The 22,543-nt window shown below is 40.8% G+C and overlaps 1 pseudogene; it reads right to left on the bottom strand.

Moving 5' to 3' along the window:
• Positions 1 to 16,189: 16,189 nt before the first annotated feature.
• Positions 16,190 to 20,676, bottom strand: LOC120290875 (annotated as a pseudogene).
• Between the last annotated feature and the right edge of the window lie 1,867 nt (positions 20,677 to 22,543).

Below are 22,543 nucleotides of genomic sequence, written 5' to 3'. Positions count from 1 at the left end.
CCACGTGAGGACGCGTGTCGCTTTCCCAGTGCCTTCCCATTTGCCACATTGGAATGTTAGACGTACCCAATATTTTCAGAGAAAGCACAGAGAGAGATGACGTGAGTAGACAGAAAAGTAAGAGAAAAAGAAAAGCAGACAAAAAAAGGAAGAAGTCTTCTTCTTCGTAGGCTCCCCGGCGACCCCTGCTGTTGAGTCGACGCCCACCGAAGCTACCAACGCCTCAGCCGCTGCTCCAGCGTCACCCAACACCGGCAGCAGAGTTTCCGATCACCGACGCTCGTTCCCTGTGAAGCTGCTGCTGCCCGACGTCTCTGCTCATCGTCGAATAACGCCCCTGCAGGACATCCATCGCAGCAGTTCGCACCCCCCCGCGACGCCTCTGCCCGCACCTCTGCACCAGCGAGCTCGCACCGATGCCCCCCAGTCGCCGGTTCCCTGCTCTATCTCGCTGCATCAGCATCACCCAGCTTCACCCAGCTTCACCGGAGATTTGCTCTCTGCTCCACCTGTAGCCGCACCACCGTTCGAAGCCCGACGACCGCCCCGACGCCGACGCTTCTGCTCCGCTTTCACCGGCAACGCTTGACGACCTGCGCGCGCCCGCTCCGCTCGACGCCGCGAGCAGCGACCTGCTCGTTTCCACTTGCAAAGCCGCTCAAACGCCGCGCGCCGCGCCGCCGCGCTCGCCCGACGATCGCACCCGCAGCCCGCGCCGCTCCGTCTCCGCTTGGTGCCCGACGCCCCGCAAAGACCTCCGTCCGCGACCGCCCGGTGCCCGACGCCCGCCTCCGCACAGCTCTCTGCTCGAGCCCAAACCAGTCACTGATTTCTCTTCCTTGCAGCTCCGAATTGCCGAATCTCGCCGGAGCTCCACACCTCTGCAACCTCCGATCGTCGGTGACGCCACCGTTATAGCCGCCGCGCCTCACTGGAGCCCGTGACCAGCCGCACGAGCACAAGCCGTGCTTGGGAAGAAAAAGAAGAAAGGAAAAACAAAAGAAAAAGAAAAGGAAATTAGGTAGTTTTATTTTCTTTTTACTTTAATTTGTTTATTTTCTTTTTAAGTTTAGTTATTTAAATTGGAACCTCATGAATCTTATAGGCATTATACGCTAGGATTTTGTCCAGAATTAATGTAATTATTAATTTAATCCGAGAGACATCGGATTATTTTTTTAATTATATTAATTTTTGGACTTTTGGTAGAATTTTAATTATTAATTTGATCCGTAAGACTTTAGATCGGATTTTTAATTATTTTGATATCTTTGTTGTGATAATTAGGTTATGATAATCGTTAATTTGACCTCGTGAGATAACATGTTATTTTTTCGATTATTTTAATCATTTATTTTGTTGATGGCTTAGATTTAATATTTATTTAATAATTACTTATCTTTTAAAAAACTAAACAAATCAAAATCTTGCATTAGAGCATGTAGGTTTATTTAATTAGAATTTATTTATTAGTAAAATTATATCATATCTAGAATTTAGGTACTTAGGTCCATACACATTTCACATTTAAGGCAGCACATTTTGATTTTTAAGATTCATATAGAATTATGATAATTTTCCTTTAATAAAAATCAAAACAAAAAAGAACAAAAGAAATGTTATTTAGGTTATATAGATTTTATAATGTGCACACCACATGTTGCCAACTCTAGTTAGTGGGTCATAGATTAATGTTTTAATATTCCCATCATGTAGTTTTTTTTTAATAAAAAAAAAAAACCAAAGATTAGTATTCCATTATTATGTTATTTTAAATAAGAATTATTAAGTTATATTTAAAAAAAAACAAAGTCATTTATTTGGTTAATTAATAGGTTAGTTCATAATTAATCTCATTTATGTCATCATTGTTAGTGTAGGTCGCTTATGTGTAGTAAAAAAATTATTACAAAATCATAAAAGAACATGCATATAGAATTATCATGTCATACATCCCATATCATATGGCACATGCATATTTAGGGTTATGTACATATTGTAATGATTTAAATTATATCACATGAATTGCATCTCATATGTCATTAAAGTAAAACTCATGCATATCAAATTTAAATTAAGATTGCATATAATTAACATTTTTAAAAGAAAAAGAAAAATTAGGTGTCATGTCATTTAGAAATCATATTTAGGGCATGCATTTTTTTAGCATTTTTTATTGAATGTTATTTTATTGATTGTGCACTTGCATAATCACCATTTGCATGTTAGTAGCTTATGTTAAAATTAATCAACATTGTCTGCAAAATATTTTTGAAATTAAAATAAAATGTACCGAAAGGTCGTTAGACTAATCTAGCGTAACCATATTCCCCGACTTATTGAATCTCTGTTCGCAAAAATAAAGTATTTTCCCATACTTCATTGGGAAAAAGCCACGGAAAAACCCTGAACTTTTTTTTTGACGTGAAAACCCCAAACTTTTCAAACCGTGACACATTTACCCCCATCAAGGGCATTTTTGTCTTTTTATTCTATTTTTTCATTTTTCATTTTTTTTTCTTTTTTTCTTCTTCTTCCCTCCGCCGGCCATGGCGGAGCCGGTGGAGGGAAGCTGGCGTTGGGCGAGTACCTCCCTTGCCGGACGCAGGGCGAGGGCGGGGACACCCCCGCCCGACTCGCCGGCGCCGGCGAGGACGGCCCTCGCCCGATGCGGGCGAGGGCCGCTCGACGCCGGTGAGGGCAGGGACACCCTCGCTCGACCTCGCCGACGTCGGGCAAGGACGACCCTCACCAGGCGCAGGCGAAGGCCGCCCGACGACGGCGAGGGTGACCCTCGCCCGACGCTGGCGAGGGCAGCCCTCACCGAACGCTGGCCAGCCGATGGAGGGAAGAGAGAAGGAAAAAAAATGAAAAAAAAAATGAAAAGACCAAAATGCCCTATAATTTTGGGTAAATGTGTCACATAACAAAAGTTCAGGGTTTTTGGTGTCACAAAAAAAAAGTTTTGGGTAAATATGTCACGGTTGGCAAAGTTTAGGGTTTTTCACGTCTCAAAAAAAAGTTTGGGGTAAATGTGTCACTTTGGGCAAAGTTCAGGGTTTTTCGTGGCTTTTTCCCTACTTTATTTGGGTTTCTAATCAACCTTAATTGATTAGTGGCGGCTCCAAATTAAGTATAATTGCATGTTTAAATATATTAATTTCTTAACATCAAGTCGCGATTGGTAAGACTTGAGAGGGTCCATGCCAAGTCTTCGGATTTAGCCTTCTTTAAGTAATTTACCTTCAAAAAAATTCAGGAAGGTTGCGGCAATCATCATGAAGTTTTTTCCTTAGTTTAATCAATCACCACTTGATACATGTATTGGATGTGGAAATAAATAAAACAAATTAAAAAAATTTCTCTCTTTCTCCTCCTAGGCAGCCGTTGCTCTGGCCACTTTGATTAAATTCTAGCCCTTGCTCCGCCCCAGCCTCCATCCACAAGCCCTCCACCTTGCCATGGTCGCCACATCAGCCGTGATCTGAGTTCCCACCCTCCATTGGAGCCCAACGACAATCGGAATCTCGACCTCGCTTGCCATGGCCATAGACGAGGCCTTGTTTCAAATCTAGAAGTTGGCCGTTAGGAAGACGAAGACGAAGACTAATAGAGGGAGTCACGAGGGGATTGTAAATTTCTAAGTCAACTTTAGCATTCAAATTTGGCTTTCTCTTGTTTTCCTATTCTAGCTATGAGCTACAATTGAAAAAAAGGAGACCTTTAGCATTCAAGTTTTTGGGTTTCCTTTTTTTCCCAACTTCCCAGATTTTCCATAACCCAGCTTCCACAAATTCCCTATAACTCAAGTTGTTTGCAACCATGTCTTCTACGTTTGGCCAAAAGAACAAGCCAAGAGACCCACTGATTTTTCACCCACGTTATTCTGTAAACTCCTCCAAATGTCAAATCTTATGGCTAAAAGGACAAATCGAGAGAACCACTGCCCCTTCCTTGTCTCATAGATTTTTCCTCGGATTTTTTTTCAAAGACTTCTATTTTTCCCAAATTTTTGGCCATTTGCTCAGGTAAAAAATGGGTAAAGATTACCACAAAGACGACGGAGATGGAGGACTCCTTTCGGTGAAGACGAAGCTAACAACAAGGATGACAGAGGGATAATTTGGTTTGGATATGCACCAATGTTGGCTTTGATGGGTGTCAGCGATGGACGTGCCAAGGTGACTCTGGCTAGAGGAGGACGAAGAGAGAGAAAGAATTGATGAGCAGATTTTCAAATTTTTGTGATTGCGTGTCACAATACACATGTCAAGTGGTGACCGGCTAAACTCAAAAAAATGCACTTCACGTAGGATGATGACTTGGTGAGAAGCAATCACGTGATATTTTCTCCATGTGGACATATCAATCTCTTTGAACACAGGTCAATATCACCAAAAACTCCAAATTATATATCAACAACAAATTTATCTCAAATTAATTTTTTTATCATAAAATTTTATATTAATAACGCGTGACATATATATATATATATATATATATATATATATTTATATATACTATTAAAAATATTGTCAAAAATGTCTAACTTGAAAGCTGTCTAACTTGAAAGCCGCGTTGATCAATTAATGATTTAATAACATGAAAACCTCAAACTGATATCCTTATGAATATTTGGATCAACAAAAATCCCAAATTAGTATACACATGACACATTTATTCTTCGTTAACTTCTGTTAAAGTGTCACAGGTAAAATTATCGTCTCACCCATATAATCAAGTGCCTCGGAGCAAGTTCATGCTAACTGCTTGGGCATTATTAGAGGACCATAATTTTACCCATGATCATAATTTTGTGCCTCAAAGAAAGATACTTATGCTCGTCTATGTTGTTTTCTTTGGATGTGACGTCGAGCACGAAAAAGGTATAGATGTTGGGATTTTATCATTAATTACTATCGCATTTCTTGTCATGTTATATTTTCAGAACACAAGATGCTCTTATCAATTTGTCCTCTCGACTCATTTCCTACTATTTCCTTCTTTTCAAATTCTTCAATAAATCTAGTTTCTAAAGATTACATACTTGAATTTTCGTTTTCCAAGTTGTCTTCTCCTAATCTTGATGCAGGTACTTTTGGTGCTCCCATTTCAGCAGCTTTTGACATATCTACGCCATCCCTGGAATCTCCACTTTTTATCGACCTTTTGTTTGGTTTTGTGATTTCCATTGCTATTCTACTACTCAGCAACTAGCAAAGGAAAATAGGGAAAAAAGAGAGGAAAGAAAGTTTAAATTTTTTAAATAATCGTTAACGTCAACAATGATTATATCATATAGAATGACTACGTTCACATTAGTGATTTCCAATCAAGATTGAGAAATGATTATATTGACAAATCATCAAAAGATTTAGAACTAAATTAATCGAAAAATTCAGAATTGAATTAATTACCTTACAATAGCTTTAATACTTTGGACAATTGTCCTGTTTTTAATGTGTTCTTTGTTCGTCTATCTTTATTAAAATGTTTCAAAAGTACTGTGTTGGCATTGGATGTCGACTTGGATGCCGAATAGACGTGTTCTTTCATGTTTCACTGGAAATTCTTATGTGGCTCTAGCTCGCAAATATGAAAGTTAGATAGAAAAAAAAAAGTGGCATCAGAGAGAGAGAGATTTGACGAGCACAACTGGTAATGCAACAATGATGACTCCCTTAGACAATGGAGCAAGCGAGAGAGAGAGAGAGAGAGCATGACCCTCAATGCGAGGATGATGACGGCCCAGATGATGGCTCATGACGATATCCTTTTCCGATTTGATTTGAGTGAGCGAGAGGTAGGGAAAAGAGGGTAAAGTAAGCAATGGTCCATGCTCCTCGGAAAGAGGATAGCTACTTGAGGTGTTGACAGACCTTGTTTTATTGTGCCCTCAGCATCGTCATCTTTAGAACAGAATTCCAACTCGAGGGTCAAAGGCGAAGCTTTCGAGACCTGGCGACGCCTGAAACGCGCTCTCCGACGCCTTCCATCTAGTGAAATAAGTAAACGACGAGACGCACTCTCCGATGCCATGGATCTAGTGAAATAAGTAAGCGAGAGTCTTGGGTGAGTAAGGGTGCGTTTGTTTGCGTTTGTTTAAAAATTGTTCCGCGAACGTAAATAGAAAAAGTGTTTCGCTTCCCTTAACAATTTCAACAAAAACGCGTTTGGTAAACTTGTTCTAACAAAAAAATAAATAAACACGTTTCGTAAATTTGTATAATTTTTTATTTCTTTTATTTTTTCTATTTTTTTCTATTTTTTTTCCTTTTTTTTCTTTTTTTCTTTTTCCTTTTTCTTTTTTTCTTCTTTTGGCCGGTCGCCGGCCTCGGCCATGGCCGGCGACCAGCCGACGAGGGCCGGCGGCCCGCCCAGCACGGCGAGGCTCGCCGGCCCCCGGCGAGGCCGAGCCTCGCCGTAGCCGGGCGACGGTCGGCCTCGCCTTGGCCGGGCGAGCTCGGCCTCGCCGGATCTGGCGAGATCGAGCTCGCCCGGCCTGCCCAACAGCCCAGCCCGACGCGCCGACATCTCGCCGGGCTGGGCGAGCTCGATCTCGCCCAGATCCGGTGAGGCCGAGCTCGCCCCGCGGCCGACGAGGCTCGGCGTCGCCGAGCCACCGCTAGGTCGGCGTCGCCGGGCGGTGGCCCGGCGAGGCCGAGCCTCGCCGCCACCGGGCGAGCTCGGCCTCGCCGGGGCCGGCGAGGCTTGCCGTGCTCGGGCGAGGCCGCCGGCCCTCGTCGGCCGGTCGCCGGCCATGGCCGAGGCCGGCGACCGGCGAAAGAAAAAAAGAAAGAAAATAAGAAGAAAAATTTCAAAAGTGTTTCGATTTGTGTTTCGAAACAAGAAACACAAAATTTTTGTTTCTTGTTTCGTTTCTTTTTTGTTCCCAGGAACAAAAAAACAGAAAAAAATGTTTAAAAACAAAAAAAAGAAATACAAACAAACGCAGCCTAAGCATTTGATAAGGGCTTTAGACACTTGAAACCCTTTAAGCTAAATATTAGATGTGTGGCAGCAAAAGTGGGCATTTAAAAAGCTGAAAAGCTTTCTCCAAATGCCCATACCATATTATACAACTTTTTTTTTCTCGAAATTATTGTCATCAACTTTTTGTTTTTTTTGTTTTTACCCTCATTTTGTGACACTATTCATTTTCCCTGAGCTGCGAGGGATCAGTGATGGCTCGAGAGATGATAGCATGAACGCGATGACCTAATCAACCGTCGTCGGAGGGTCAAGCGACCATCACAGGTCAACGACCTAGATCTGGGCCGTTGTGACTTGCGGGGGATCGCTCGACCCAGATCAGCGGCCCGCTCGTTATGGTCGCGTGGCGCAACGACCCATGGAGGTCGCCTTCTGAGTTGCCACAACTCAAATTTGAGTCATTGCAACCCAAATCTGGATCACTGTGACTCATAAGGGAGTTGCCCAACCTAGATCAACGGCCCCCTCATTGTGGTCACGTGGCGCGGCGACCCATGGAGGTTGCCTTCTGGGTTGTCACAACTCAAATTTGAGTTATTGTAACCTAGATCTAGGTCGCTGTGACTTGTAAGGGGGTTGCCCAACCCAAATCAGCGGCCCCCTCGCTGTGGTTGCGTGGCGCGGCGACCCGAGGAGGTTGCTTCTAGGTCGTCACGACTCGTGTTTGGGTCCTTACAACCTAGATCTGAGCCACCGCATCTCGCAAGGGGTTGCCCGACCTAGATTGGGGGCCCCCTCACCATGGTCACGCAACGTAGCGACCCAAATCTGGGTCTCCTGAGCCATTGCGACCCAGCAACCTCGCAGCACTTGGAGAGGTTGAGGTAGCTGAGGGAGTCCCCATGGGTGGCGGTGACGACAACGAGAGAGGCGTTAGTGACACGAGGGCAAAGGGAGAGGTCGACGGCCTAGCCTTGGGGTAGCGATTGAGGGCAATGGAGAGGTGCCGGACCTCTGAGCTTTTGCTTCTTCGTGGTCCTCAAGAAGAGAGATGGTGGAGAAGAAGATGAAGGAGAAGATGATGGTGGTTAAGATGAAGAGGAAGAGAATATGTTGTGATGATGAGTTTGACAATGCAATTTGAGTCGCTAGCATTAGATTTGGATCGCCAGCGACCGCCCGCCCTTTGCCAACCAACTATTTTTAGATTACAATTTACCAACCGGAATTCACAATCTACAAAATTCCTTTTAACTTAAAGTTTTTTGCATTTTTCCTAAGATTTTTTCAAAAGTCCAACCAAACGCACCATTTTATCTTTCTCATATCGCCATGCGGGAGGAGCATGGGAACATCGAAAAGGGATCCTACTAACTTATCCTACCTAATTTAGGATAACGAGCTCACGAGCTTGATTTTACTTTACTGTCCCAAAATGAAGACTTTCATCTCCAAGTTGAACTCACATGCAAAGATGTAGGTCCTTTCCTTCTCTTTTGGATGAATGGAATGGATTTGTCCCCTTAAATCGGTGTTGTTAAGCTCACGCAATGAAGAATCAGTTCAAAGGACTCCATCAAAAGCAAAAGAAAGAACACACAAACAGAGGACAAAACTTTGTGAAAAGTGAACCGACTACAGCAGTAACGTGTGCTGTGTGTTGTGGGTTCTCTAGTGTTTATTGGTTTGGTCTTTGTTATACCTATAGGAACTTCATTTTTTATATATCAATAGGGCCAGGCCGGGCCACTCGGACTCGTGTATCTAAAGCACAAAAAACCGAAACCATCCGAACGGGAAAAAAAAAAGGGAATATTTTGGGCCCAGTGGCCTGGCCCAATCCTACAAAAGTCTGAAAAAATAGGGCCGATCCCGGCCGGCCAGTCCGAGTTTTCGATCTACCCGGGTTTTCAACAATCATCTCTTACTTAGACGATTCTGATCAATTCTCCATATTATAATCGGCTGTCACGGTCATGAGAAGGCCGGGAAAAGGAGATTGCTCTATGATGGCCCCCCTGGGACATGAAAACAAAAAAAGGATGATGATTAGGTGATTGATACCCTCACGCAGCTTTGCCTTGTGGACTGGTGTGCAAGGGGAAAAATTGTCCAAAAAGTCCAAACTTATTATGTTTTTACTAATTTAATTCTAAACCTTTTAATTTTGCTAATTCAGTCTTAAACTTTTTAATTTTGCTTATTCAGTCCTAAACATTTTCACTTCTTGCCCATTAAGTTCATCCGACCACTTTTGACAGAAACCATTGATATGGACACTAGCAATGCTGTCAATTCTGACATTTCTTCTCTCCTCATGCTGATGCAATTATGAAGACAAAATATATAATTATCACTGTATGATAGCACATAAATAAAAAGAAAAAAAACTATATCGAATTGGAGAATCCTTTCTACGGCTCAACCGAACTTGAAATTTCTAAGTTCGAGCTTAATTAGAGGTAGAATAAATTACGACAGCCCGAGCCTAAATTTACTCGATTTGACACAATAATCAAAAGTGATCATTAGTCTAAGATCGACTTAGGCTTGAGTTCTAACTAGACTTTCGGGACTACTCGATGGGGTATAAATAATATGATGTGCCAATGAAATGTATAAAGAACAAAAAGTTAAACCTATTATATCTGCCCTAATTCAATTTAAACTCAAGTAAATTGATGTCGTTGATAGCAACCTATTGTCTTATTAAATCGTATTCATTTGATGGGAAGCAAAAATTTTCAGGGCAAATTATCAAGAAATCTTAAACTTATTATATTTATACTAATTCAGCTCTAAACCATTCAATTTAATCCATTTAGTTTGAAACACTTTTATGTTTTGCCACATTAATTTATCTGGACAATTTTGATCGAAAATTATTTATGTGAATACCGATCAAGCTATGTGACATAATTAGTACTAATGTGGACAAAAAAATTTGATTTTTTGGATTATTTTTTTATTTTTCATTTTCTTCTTTTTCCTTCTTTTCTTGTGTTTTTTAACATGCCAGGCAAGCTCTAGCAATGGCCAATCCTCACCCAAATATGGGCAAGGCTAGCCTCACTAATTGTGAGAGAAAGTAGCCTCGTTGCACTGCAATGGCCTCGCCTAGATTCGGGCGAGGGCCATGACCCCCACAAAAGTTCATTGGCTACAGTGAAAGAGCGAAAAACAAAAGGAAAAGAAAAGAAAATGAATAAAAATTTCAAAAAATTAATCAACGCTAATGTCAGTCGTGTCGTATAAAACAACCGGCGTCACATCATCAATTTCTAATCAAAATAAGCCGAATTGACTATCATGATAAATTATCGAAATGTACATGACTAAATTGGTCAATTTGAAAAGTTTAAGGTTAATTTAGTACAAACGTACTATGTTTTGGACTTTTTGGTAATTAAGCCGGAACTTTTGTTTGCTTGCAAATAATATGCGAACGAGCCTACGTGAACAAACCAAAAAGGGAATGAGGCCAAAACCCATGCCAAGTCAAACCTGTCAAGCTTCTCTCGTTGGCGGCTTCCCAGAAAGAATGGGAGGAAGAGGCGGAGATCGAGAGATCCATGAAGCGGCTCTCCTCGAATCCCCTTTGATCCAAAATCGAGATCGCGAACACGAACGCGACGACGGCGGCAATGGGGCGGTGGCAAAAAATCTTCTCTTGGCTCGGCTTGAAGAGGAGACGAGAGCCGCGCAATCATATTCGAAGAAGTGAAGAAGCAGGCATGGCTGTCGGGGCCGCTGATCGGAGTGAGCCTGCTGCAGTACTGCATACAGGTGATCTTCGTCATGTTCATGGACCACCTCGGGGAGCTCCCTCTCTCCTGCGCGTCCATGGCCACTTCCTTCGCTTCAGTCACCGGCTTCAGCGTCCTAGTACAACTCTCCATCCATGGCAACATTCGTGTTCCTATTAGTTCACAGCAGTTAGTCATTGTCGTCGTCGTCGTCGATGTTGTTGTGTCGCTGTCTTCGATAATGGTCTTACACTCTTGCTACTTAAAAGAGAGGAATAGACAAAGTAATTGAGGAAAATGTGTACTGAAGGAGATGATAGCTCAGCATGAGATACAAAAATGAGCAAGACGTGAAGTGAATTGAAATATCGCAACGCTGAGTGTTTTTTAGGTAAAGTACAGAACTCTACCATAACATTAGGCGGATTCAGAAGGAAAAGAAGTTCGATTGGTTTGCCTCGAGATGACAATTGAGTGCTGAATCAAAGAAGTTCCAAGACTCATCTCCCCGGTTTCGCTGTCCTTGTCTCTATAGATATATTGTGCTTCTCCGGTGTTGGATTTCTATGCCTGACACCGCTTGTGGAAATAACTTGTTAAAATCTGCAGAGGTCGACTGTACTTTGAGCATAATTCCTAGGTTTTGTTAACTTAGATTTGAAGTAACCAAGAATCGAGATACAACCTGTCTATTAAATTATTGATCCAATTTCTAGAAGCTTCAAGATTGATATTAGCTAGAAAAGTCAAGAAAAATCCTTAAGAAAATCTAGTGGCAAAGAAAAATATAGAAGCATAGAAGTCTCTAGAAGAACTACAATCTAGAATTTCCTAGATAAAGTTTACATGGCAACATTCTATAGAAATCTAGAATGTTGTACTAAGGCGGTAACTCACGCCTATAAATAGGAGTTAGTGGATGCTTGTGATGTAGAAGAAAACTAGAATTACTCCTTCCTTTGTAATACAAACTATCATAATAAAAATTCTGTTTTTTTACCCATCCTCCCTTGCCCTTGTAGTCCACTTATATGTATCCATACTTCACACATACACACTTGCACACACACGCTTCCGCAAATACCAACAGTGGTATCAGAGTCACGTTTTTGGTTGGTATTGGGCATTTTTTCTACCTACCCATTCCTAAAATTACCCTTTCCAAATACCCAATAACTAAACCATGGCCAACTCTATCTCATCCTCATTTCCCATTCCCATTTTTTATGGGAACAATTATGACTTTTGGAGCATAAAAGTGACTACATTCTTGATGGCCCAAGACTTATGGGACATCGTGGAGAAAGGTTGAGAGGCTCCGCATGAAGGTGCAAGTGTTTCGAAGGATCAACTACAAAAGGATGGAAGGGCGCTATATTTTATCCAGCAAGCACTCTCGGAAACTGTATTTCCAAGAATAATTGGAGCAAGGACTGCAAAAGGGGCTTGGGATATACTACGAGAAGAGTTTCAAGGATCGGAAAAGGTACGCACAATTCGCCTTCAAACTCTGAGAAGAGATTTTGAGAATTCCAAAATGAAAAATTATGAGACTGTACAAAGAATATTGTGGAAAATTAAAGGAACTAGTTAATCAAATGAGAGCCTATGGAGATGGGAAAACTGATTAAAGGGTTGTTGAGAAAATATTGGTGTCACTTACCAAAAAGTACAACTCCATAGTTACAACTATAGAGGAAACTAAGGACTTACCCTATCAGTGAGTGAATTAACTGGCTCTCTAGAAGCACATGAGAAAAGACTAATGGCACAAGATGAAGATTCAGTTGAAAGTGCCTTTCAATCTAAAGTAAATATACAGTCTCATCAATCTAAAACTGGTGGAAGGAGCTCATGGAAAAAAAAAAAAGGAGGAGAAACTATAAAAAAAAAAAAAAAAAAGGAAAATTATCCACCTTGTGGTATTTACAAGAAAACAAATCATTTGGAGAAGGATTGTTGGTTTAAAAATAAAAAACAACCGCTTTTGTAAAAGATATGCCCACGTAGAAAAAAATTGTCGCTCGAAAACAAATAATCGAGCAAACTATGTAGAAAAAAAAGAACATGAAGAGAATACATTCTACGCAGCCCAAGCGGCAAATGATAATAAAAATGAAACATGGTACATTGATAGTGGGTGTAGCAATCACATGACGGGAGACGAATCTATATTCACTGATATTGATAAGTCGGTGAAATCCCAAGTAAAGTTGGGCAATGGTGCATTAGTAGATGTCATAGGAAAAGGCACCATCGCCGTGGAAACGAATAAAGGCCCAAAATATATACGTAATATATATCTAGTCCCTCGTCTTGCACAAAATCTCTTAAGTGTGGGCCAAATGATACAAAGTGGGTATTCTCTATATTTTAATAGAGATGCCTGCATTATCTATGATAAATATAAAATGTCATTGCCTCTGTTAAGATGAAAAATAACAATTTTCCTATTCAATGGAAATATGTCAAAGATATAGCCATGAAAGCTCAACTTGATGATTCATGGCTATGGCATCGAAGATTTGGCCACTTCAATTTTGCTGGGCTAAAACTCTCCATTAGAAAAATATGATGAGAGACTTTCCAACTATGACAGAAATTTCAGATGTTTGTGAAGGTTGTCTTCTTGGAAAACAACAGAGACAATCCTTCCCATCTGGAGGTGCATGGAGAGCTAAGAAGCCATTAGAACTTGTCCACACGGATGTGTGCGGTCCGATGAGGACACCTACACCTAGTCAAAATAAATATTTCATCTTATCCATTGATGATTACACAAGAATGACGTGGGTATACTTTCTTCGAAAAAGATCAGAGGTTTTCTCTATCTTCAGAAAATTCAAGAGCCACATCGAGAATCAAAGTCCTAAGGAGTGACAGAGGCACATAATACAATTCAAAGAAGTTTAATAAATTCTATGAAGATGAAGGAGTCCATCATCAACTGACTGTTGGCTATGCTCCAGAACAAAATGGAGTAGCCGAAAGGAAGAATAGAACCGTCACGGAGATGGCAAGGTCCATGCTAAAGGAGAAAGGCCTTCCTAACATTTTTTGGGCAGAAGCAGTTTATACCGCAGTATACCTATTAAACATGTGTCCAACTAAAGCTGTTCAAAATAAAACACCAGTCGAAGCATGGAGTGGACGGAAGCCTTCAACAAAGCATCTCAAAGTGTTTGGATGCATTTGCTACGTCCACATCCCTGCTCAAAAAGGAATAAGCTAGATGAAAAGACAGAAAAAGGAATATTCCTTGGCTACAATGACCAATCAAAAGGCTATCGATTTACAACCTAAGAACTAAGAAACTTATGATTAGTCGAGACGTCGAGTTCGACGAAAATGCTGCTTGGAATTGGGAGAGCGAGAAGATCGAGAAGTACATCACCTTGCCAGACATACCTGCTCAAGAGGAGTCAACGTCACAAGAAGAAGGAGAAGTATCGGATTCCACCACTCATGACATTACTCCACCAAGCTCTCCAAGAGTGACGCAAGAAGAATCTACTCCAAAGTCTACAGTACTAAGGGTAAAAGCCCTTAGAAGAATTTACGACACATGCAACTTTGCCATCTTGGAACCAGAAAACTACGAACAAGCATCCAAAGAAGAAGTCTGGATAAAAGCCATGGAGGAAGAGATCAAGATGATCGAGAAAATGAAACTTGGGAGCTTGTTGATCGACCTATAAACAAAGAGATCATTACGTCAAGTGGGTCTATAAGACGAAGCTCAATGCGGATGGATCAATCCAAAAGCATAAAAGCAAGGCTTGTGGCAAAAGGATACTTGCAACAACCAAGTATCGACTATACTAAAACTTTTGCCCCTGTCGCTCGCCTTGATACTATTCGAGCACTCATAGCCCTAGCAGCACAAAAGGATGGAAGATCCATCAACTAGATGTGAAGTCGGCATTTTTAAATGGATATCTTCAAGAAGAAATATATGTGGAACAACCATAAGGCTTTACTGTAATAGGCCAAGAAGAAAAAGTTCTCAAACTCAAAAAAGCCTTGTATGGGTTAAAACAAGCACCACGTGCGTGGTATAGTAGAATCGATGAGTACTTCATCAAGCGAGGATTCAGGAGAAGTAGGATTTAGGAGGAGTATGAGTGAGCCAACACTCTACATCAAGACCCAAGGTAAGTCCGACACTCTCATTGTCTCTCTATATATAGACGATCTCATATATATAGGAAATAATGAGACAATGATCCAAGAATTCAAAAAAGAAATGATGAAGACTTTTGAGATGACGGACTTGGGCTTGATGCATTACTTCCTTGGCATCGAGATTGACCAAAACGAATGAGTGTTTATCTCGCAGAAGAAATATACCGAGAACCTCTTGAAGAAATTCAAGATGAACTATTGCAAAGCAATTTCAACTCCGCTCATGACAAATGAGAAACTATTGAAGGAAGATGGAGCAGAAAAAGCAGACGCTTCACTCTACAAAAGCCTAATTGGGAGTCTACTATATCTTACCGCTGCAAGGCCGGATATTATGTACGCGACAAGTTTACCATCACGGTTTATGCAGAGTCCAAGCCAAATTCATCTTGGAGCAGCCAAGAGAATTCTAAGATACTTACGAGAAACCACTGATTACGGCATTTGGTATCGGCCAAGTGCAAATATCAAGCTCATTGGCTACACTGATAGCGAGTGGGCAGGTTCAGCTGATGATAGGATAAGTACTATTGGATATGCCTTCACACGGCTTCGGAATATTCTCATGAGCATCCAAAAAACAAGACTCAGTGACACGCCTGTAAAGTTGAATACATCACAGCTGCAATGACCGCTAGTCAAGCAATATGGCTTCAAGAATTCTAGAAGACATTGGAGAAGCACATATGGAAGCAACTCCGATACTTTGAGACAATAAGTCCGTGATCGCTATATCAAAGAATCCAGTATTCCATGGAAGAACCAAACATATCGACATCAAATATCACTTCATACGAGAGGTGCAGAATAACAAAGAGATCGAGCTAAAATATTGCAAAACTGAGGAACAAGCGGACATCTTCACTAAAGCATTATCGCGAGCCAAGTTCAAGACATTGCGGAAATGCTTGGAGTAACACGAAATTGGATCAGGGAGGAGTGTTAAATTATTGATCCAATTTCTAGAAGCTTCAAGATTGATATTAGCTAGAAAAGTCAAGAAAAATCCTTAAGAAAATCTAGCTTAGGTGGCAAAGAAAAATGTAGAAGCATAGAAGTCTCTAGAAGAACCAATCTAGAATTTCCTAGATAAAGCCTTACATGGCAACATTCTATAGAAATCTAGAATGTTGTACTAAGGCGTAACTCACGACTATAAATAGGAGTTAGTGGATACTTGTGTTGTAGAAGAAAACTAGAATTACTCCTTCCTTTGTAATACAAATTATCATAATAAAAATTCTGTTTTTTACCCATACTCTCTTGCCGCTGTAGTCCATTTATATCCATCCATACTTCACACATACACACTTACACACACACGCTTCCGCAAATACCAACACTGTCTAATGACTCGATATGATGAGCATTATCCATTTCGGGGAGGGCAATGAGATTACCCCCACTCTTATTTGAATGACAGATGTTCACATATGACTTATGCTTTGTGATTATTGAATGCTGGCTGATGTTCAGGGTTGGACATTTGTGCGGATATGGTGACCTTGTTCAGTGAATTTGAGAGAAAATTGCGTACGTCTGCAGATGTCCCCTGTGATTCAATGCAATCTATGTACGTGATGTCACTGAAATCAAGAGCAAACTGGAGAGCTTGTGAATTGCAATATGATCATTCTCTCAGTTGCAAGTCTGCTTGAGCTCAGATAATCGATCCATTATCGGCTGAAAAGCTTCCGTCAAATATTCTCTCCCTTGCTTTCCTTGCCTGCAACATCAAAAGCACGTTTAGCACCAGCTTAATTCCTTCGGCTGGAAATTCCTATGATCATAGGTGAACGCAGAGTCGAGTACAGCGGGAATTATCAAGAGAAACTTGCAATCGACAAAACATAACATGGCACAACTTTACACATCGACACGAATTGATACCTAGTTCAATGAATACTTTATAATTACATTAAAACATTTCTGACGACACGATCAACTAACATGAACATATCCATGACTGATCTAAATCTTTCAGTTGAGCACAATTAGTTTCTAAATCTTATTGAATCGTGAAATCAAGTCCTTGCAAGACAGCAAGGAAATTTTCTAAAGGTTTCCACTAAGGAAAAATTGAAGAATTGATGACAGGAAAACTTGATTGCACTTCCAATGAAAAGCCATGTATAACTTGTGACCATTGCACCATGGCTAGAAAGAGGATCTGGGGATGTCCCAAACTCCTCGGCTAGATTTATGAAGGTATAGCTGCTAAGAAGTCATCCGCAAGGCATGTTGTTGATTTGAGCAGTAGAGGATAAAATTAAATTACCAGCTTTTCCCAATTTGTGCAACAGGTCACGATTGAGAGCAACGATGTCTGCACAATAGCACCCACTTGAATCCCTATCCAAAGTCCCACTCCTCTCAATCCCACCCAAAATCCCAATGTTGCAGCAACTGGAATTCCACACAGATAGAATGCCCCAGGTTCACATAAGCTCCAATGTGTTGCCATCCGCATCCTCTCGCAATACCTGATCGAGTCAAACATCATCACGAGAGAGGAAAAAGAAAAAAAACATTGCATTATAATTGATCGAGGAGGTGATCGAATTATCTAGTGTAGGCTTCCTTGTTCCTAAATCACAGTTCCATGGTTGGGTCTATTGAGATCAAATCTGGACAAAGTTTTCTCCATTGATACAGAGAGATCGAGTGATACCTGAAAGGACACCTTGTAAGCTGTCTATAATGACGGACAGGCAAACAAGAGGAGACATCTTTGTAACGTAGTCCACGACTTCCTTTTCGTTGCTGAAGGCGTAACCGAAGACTTTACGAGTTGCAAATAAGACTGTGCTCGTAATGCTTGTTTCGGTGATTGCTATAAGCAATACTGCATAGACAGCTACACGAGCTGCCTGCGCGTTTCCTGCTCCCAATTCATTGGACACTCTCGTGCTGTTATTGAACAAAGGCAGCGAAAAGAGTGAGGGTGTTGTTAGAACACTCCAATGGTACTATGGGGGTCAGTCCAACATGCCCCAAAAGGCTAAATGAAGAGTTTACAAACCTTCCAGCAGCTCCAATTGCAAATGGTATTGCGTAAAGTGATGATATCGTCCCGAGACTATCCATGAGATTAAACAAGAACGGTGAATTACGACATGAGATTGATACACAGCTCTAAAATCAGATGTTGGTCAAGTCATGATAAATGTAACATGAAAGACAGGACATACCACACAGAGAGAACTGAAGTTTCAAGCTGTGGATTCGGTAGAAGCCAGAAAGCAGGATGAGCAGCTCAAATGACCACCATTCAAGGCTACGATCCATCCAAACGAGTACACAGAAAGAAACTCCATCAACAGAAAATATCTCAAACAGTAAAACAAAAGATTAGTTAAGTTCATTTGCCAATCAAGAGGAATGCAAGACTAACGCTAGGTGTACGTCTAGCGGTATAATAAATGGATACATGAAGTGATGTGGTAGACTTCAAAGTGAAACAAGTGGGTCACATTCAAAACCCATTTACAACCCATCACTTCCGTTACTGCTAGTATACAAAATACATAGGGTAGTCTTACTAGACCTAGCGTCAGTCATCCTTCCATATAAACAGCATATACACATGCACTGCTACTAGAAAACAAAGAATATCGCACGGAAGTAGCACTTGGGGACGAACATAAGTTACCATATCATGACAGCTGATGGAACAGCGAAACGGAAAAACTCCGGAATGCCTCGGAATATCTCCATTGACACCGGTGCACGTGTCTTCTGGCAAGCACTAGAGAACGTCATGTACAGCACGAGAAATGTCACATTCAACCAATAAGAAATTCCCAATGCCAATGCGGCTCCAAGGTTATGTAGCCCAGACTTGAACACGAGCACCCAACAGAGAGGCACATGTAAGCAGAGCGTGGCACTGGAGCCTATGAGCATCGGAGTGGTGAGGCTCTGGGTCTGGAAGTAACGGACCAGTGGCTGGAGCGCCGCGTATGCCAAGAGCGCAGGGACAAGCCACACTATGAACCTACCCGCCTCACGTGAGATCAGCGGGTCTTGGCCCATCAACAGGAGGAGTTTGCCCATGTTGAACCAGAGAAAAGAAAGCGGGACACACACTAAGGTCAGAGAGAAGATCGCCGTGTATGTTTGTGTTCCGAGCTTCTGGTATTGTCGAGCTCCGTAGGCTTGTCCGCACAGCGTTTCCAGGGCAGTGGCCATGCCAAGCTGTTGTTGCAGAATCATGAACTAAGAAGTTTAGCCATCTGATGTGATTTCTATGTTATGTATGGTCGTGCCTAAGAGCATATCGGTTGAATTAGATTCTTCTTTTTGATAGATGAATCGATTTATATCTCCCATGCAGCCGTAGATCAAAATTTGTTCGGACAGACTAGTATGAACAGATGTCCCATAAAAGCAACCAAAATGGATGGAATTGCCAGTTTTTCGTCAACATGCAGTCCATCATCATCGTTGATCAGTTTTCTAAAATAGCACAATAGCTTTTTCTGGACTCTCATATTCCTAGAATGACTACGTGTTGTGTGTTTTGAAGATATAACATGAGCTTCTTAACCGACAGAAGAGCACCGAATGTAACAAGCTAATTTCAGTACTGTTACATGTACAACTCTAGGAACCCATTGAGAAAGCACATGGGGTCACGCTAATACTAAATTGATTGATAATATAATGTTAAAAAATTATTGTTGGTAAAATGAATACCACTCACTTACTTCAAACATCAATAATGTGATTTCGTCCCATCAGAATCAAATCCCTGTCTCTAACACACTGTTGAAGAGCATGTCCCTATTAATGACAGGACGAGCTTTTTCCAATTCTCACCAACTAGGGTTAATTCATTATTAACTTTTGCACCATTTCTAATACGACATAGACCAACTTAAGCGCGCCAAGTCAAGCCATCGTCAAGAAGAAGTTATTACTAAACTAGCCGCCATCTTGGACTATGCAGCACCAGTCATGTGCCAATGATGCCCTCGGGAACCCCAAAGATCAACCTCACAGATTCAACTGGCACAGGCAGACGCTTCAAAGGGTCGATCACGACATATTCCTAAGGACATGTACTCAGACGGTTTCTCGTGCGTGGTTTCGGGCAAACTGATTACATCAATATCAACGGAATCATCATCGAGATTGAGCCTCTGATACACATGCTGTCGCTATTATCATCATGGCTAGTGGAGTTCATTTGTTCGAAAAGAATGAAAGTAAAAAAATCGTTGAGTCTGCTACATGAAATTTAAGTTTAGCTGAAGTGCAGCATTGTTGAGAGCATAAGGAAGCATATGATTGATCATATGGAAACAGATGGCACACGTGTAATTCAAACAAGTAGTCACTGATCATGGGTTGATGTCAAAATCGCTCGTCGGTACGAAATATTGGACCACGGTAAAATAATCCAAAACAAAGAGTCAAAAACGTGAAGGGAGGGGAGAGAGAGAGAGAAAGAGAGAGGGTACGAACGAGGAGGCTGAAGCCGGAGACGCCGGCGAGGAGATGGCGATGGCGGTGCTGGAGAGGGAGAGCTCGCCGAGGTGGCCGACCATCATGACGCAGACCATCTGGAGGAAGTACTGCGACGACGTGACCACCACCATCGGCGCCGCTATGCTCCCCACCCTCTTCACCTCCTCCGTCACTCCTCCCCACGTGATGCCATCGCTCTTGCGCCCTCCCTCCTCCCTCTTGGCCAGCAGCCTCTCCTCCATCTTCGGCTTTGTTTCTTCATCCATGGAAATGAAAGACGGGAAAAGATAGAACGAAGGAAAGAGCTGCGGGGTTTGGCGCTCGGCCGCCTACGCTCACTCCTTTTAATATGAAGACTCTGACAGGAAGAGAGAGAGAGAGAGAGAGAGAGAGGGGGGCCGAATGTCTGCCTGGAGTAGGTGGTGTTTTGTGAGTGATGATGGGTCGTTTTGGCGGAGGAGCATCGTGTATATTTTTTTAGGGTGCGTGATAAAATTTACATTTTCTCGATTTACTCTGTTTCTCTGCATTTTTTGGAACAGGTTTGGAACAAAATCCGTTTTCAACGCAACGATTTCTCTATTTAAAACAGATTTCTATTTCAGAAATAAGAATCGAAGAAATCGAAGCTAAAATTTTTTTAGCTTCTCGCTTTACAAAAACGAGAAATAGAAAATTTTTTCTCAACTTTTCAATTTAGTCCAAAATATTTTAGATCACTAATATTGAAATAGAAATAGAAATAGTTAATTTAGTCCAAAATGTTTTAATAATTTTTTAATATAATCATTTCAATCAATATTGATTGAAAATCTTAACTCATTGGGCCAAATGGTGGGAATTGAATGAACAAGGCTTAATTTGTTGCACGCAAGAGATTTCACGCATGGTAATAGTCAACTTGCCACATTCATATTTAACAAGTCTTTCTTCACCTACTCTTCCATAGTATGCCGGACAACGGCTCTATCTAGCTAACTATTTTTTTAATCATAAACTTCATATTGAGACGGTAAAAATGGGTCAAATCATTAGGGTTTCATCCGATTTTTCTTTTATAAGGAAAAAGAGATCTAATAAGGAATATGTTGTTCTTGTAAGAGTGTTGATGAAAATACAGATTTTGATAATAAATTTTAAATAATCCTAGTCTTGATAATTTTGAAAAAAATTGGTGACGATTTTTGAACATGGTGAGAATTTTTAACAAAATTTGGAAAGAAATTGGAATTAGACTTGAAGTTAGGACTTTTTTTAGGAGATTAGACTATTTTAATCATGGCTATCATTAGACTTATTTGATTAATGTGAAATCAATTTCGGCAAAAACATAACGACATATTCACTACAATTGAATTTCAATTGATTTTTTTTCCACGTTGTTTATTTTTCAAAGAAAATATTACGTATCAAATAAACACATGTAATAGGATATTCCATGAAATTGTATTCAACTTTTGTAATATATTAGTATTATTTCGACTATTATTTTGTATTTGAGGATTTCCTATATTGTCATCTAATCAATTTCTATTCTAGAAATTGAAATTTTATTCTGTTATCAAACGGATTTTTTGTTTGAAATAGAAATTTTGAGTCATTATCAAACGGGTTTCTTTGCTCGAAACTTGTCCGGGGAATAAATCGAGAAATCAATTTCTGTAAATCAATTTTCGAAACAGAAATTTTGTCATGCGCGCCATAGTTTCTGCCTTTTGGACTCTTTGCGAGATCTTAAATGAGAGCCGTTTGATTCAGCTCTGCGGAAATGCTATTGCGAGAATACAAATACTTTTGAGTCAACCATGACGCACGCATCTCGTGATTTTGAGAAACTCGCGTGGCGAGAAAATATTCCGGAGATGATTGGGGAATAATTTTTAATTTTTATGAGGTTAATTATTTATTCTAAATCATAAAAAATTAAATAAAAAAATCTTAAATTACAAAAGATTATCATTTCATAATATCATGCTAAAGATTTTTATGCTAGTAAAGTCCAAAATTTTCAATAATTACTTCTCATCACACCATCATCTAATGTGAAATTTTTTTCTAGTTTAATCAATCACCACTTGATACATGTATTGGATGTGGAAATAAATAAAACAAATTAAAAAAATTTCTCTTTCTCCTCCTATGCAGCCGTTGCTCTGGCCACTTTGATTAAATTCTAGCCCTTGTCCGCCCCAGCCTCCATCCACAAG

The sequence above is a fragment of the Eucalyptus grandis genome, chromosome 2 (genome assembly GCF_016545825.1).
Source record: "Eucalyptus grandis isolate ANBG69807.140 chromosome 2, ASM1654582v1, whole genome shotgun sequence".
Taxonomy (NCBI): domain Eukaryota; kingdom Viridiplantae; phylum Streptophyta; class Magnoliopsida; order Myrtales; family Myrtaceae; genus Eucalyptus; species Eucalyptus grandis.
Note: the sequence above shows the minus strand (reverse complement) of the source record. Positions and strands in the feature narration are given on the sequence as shown.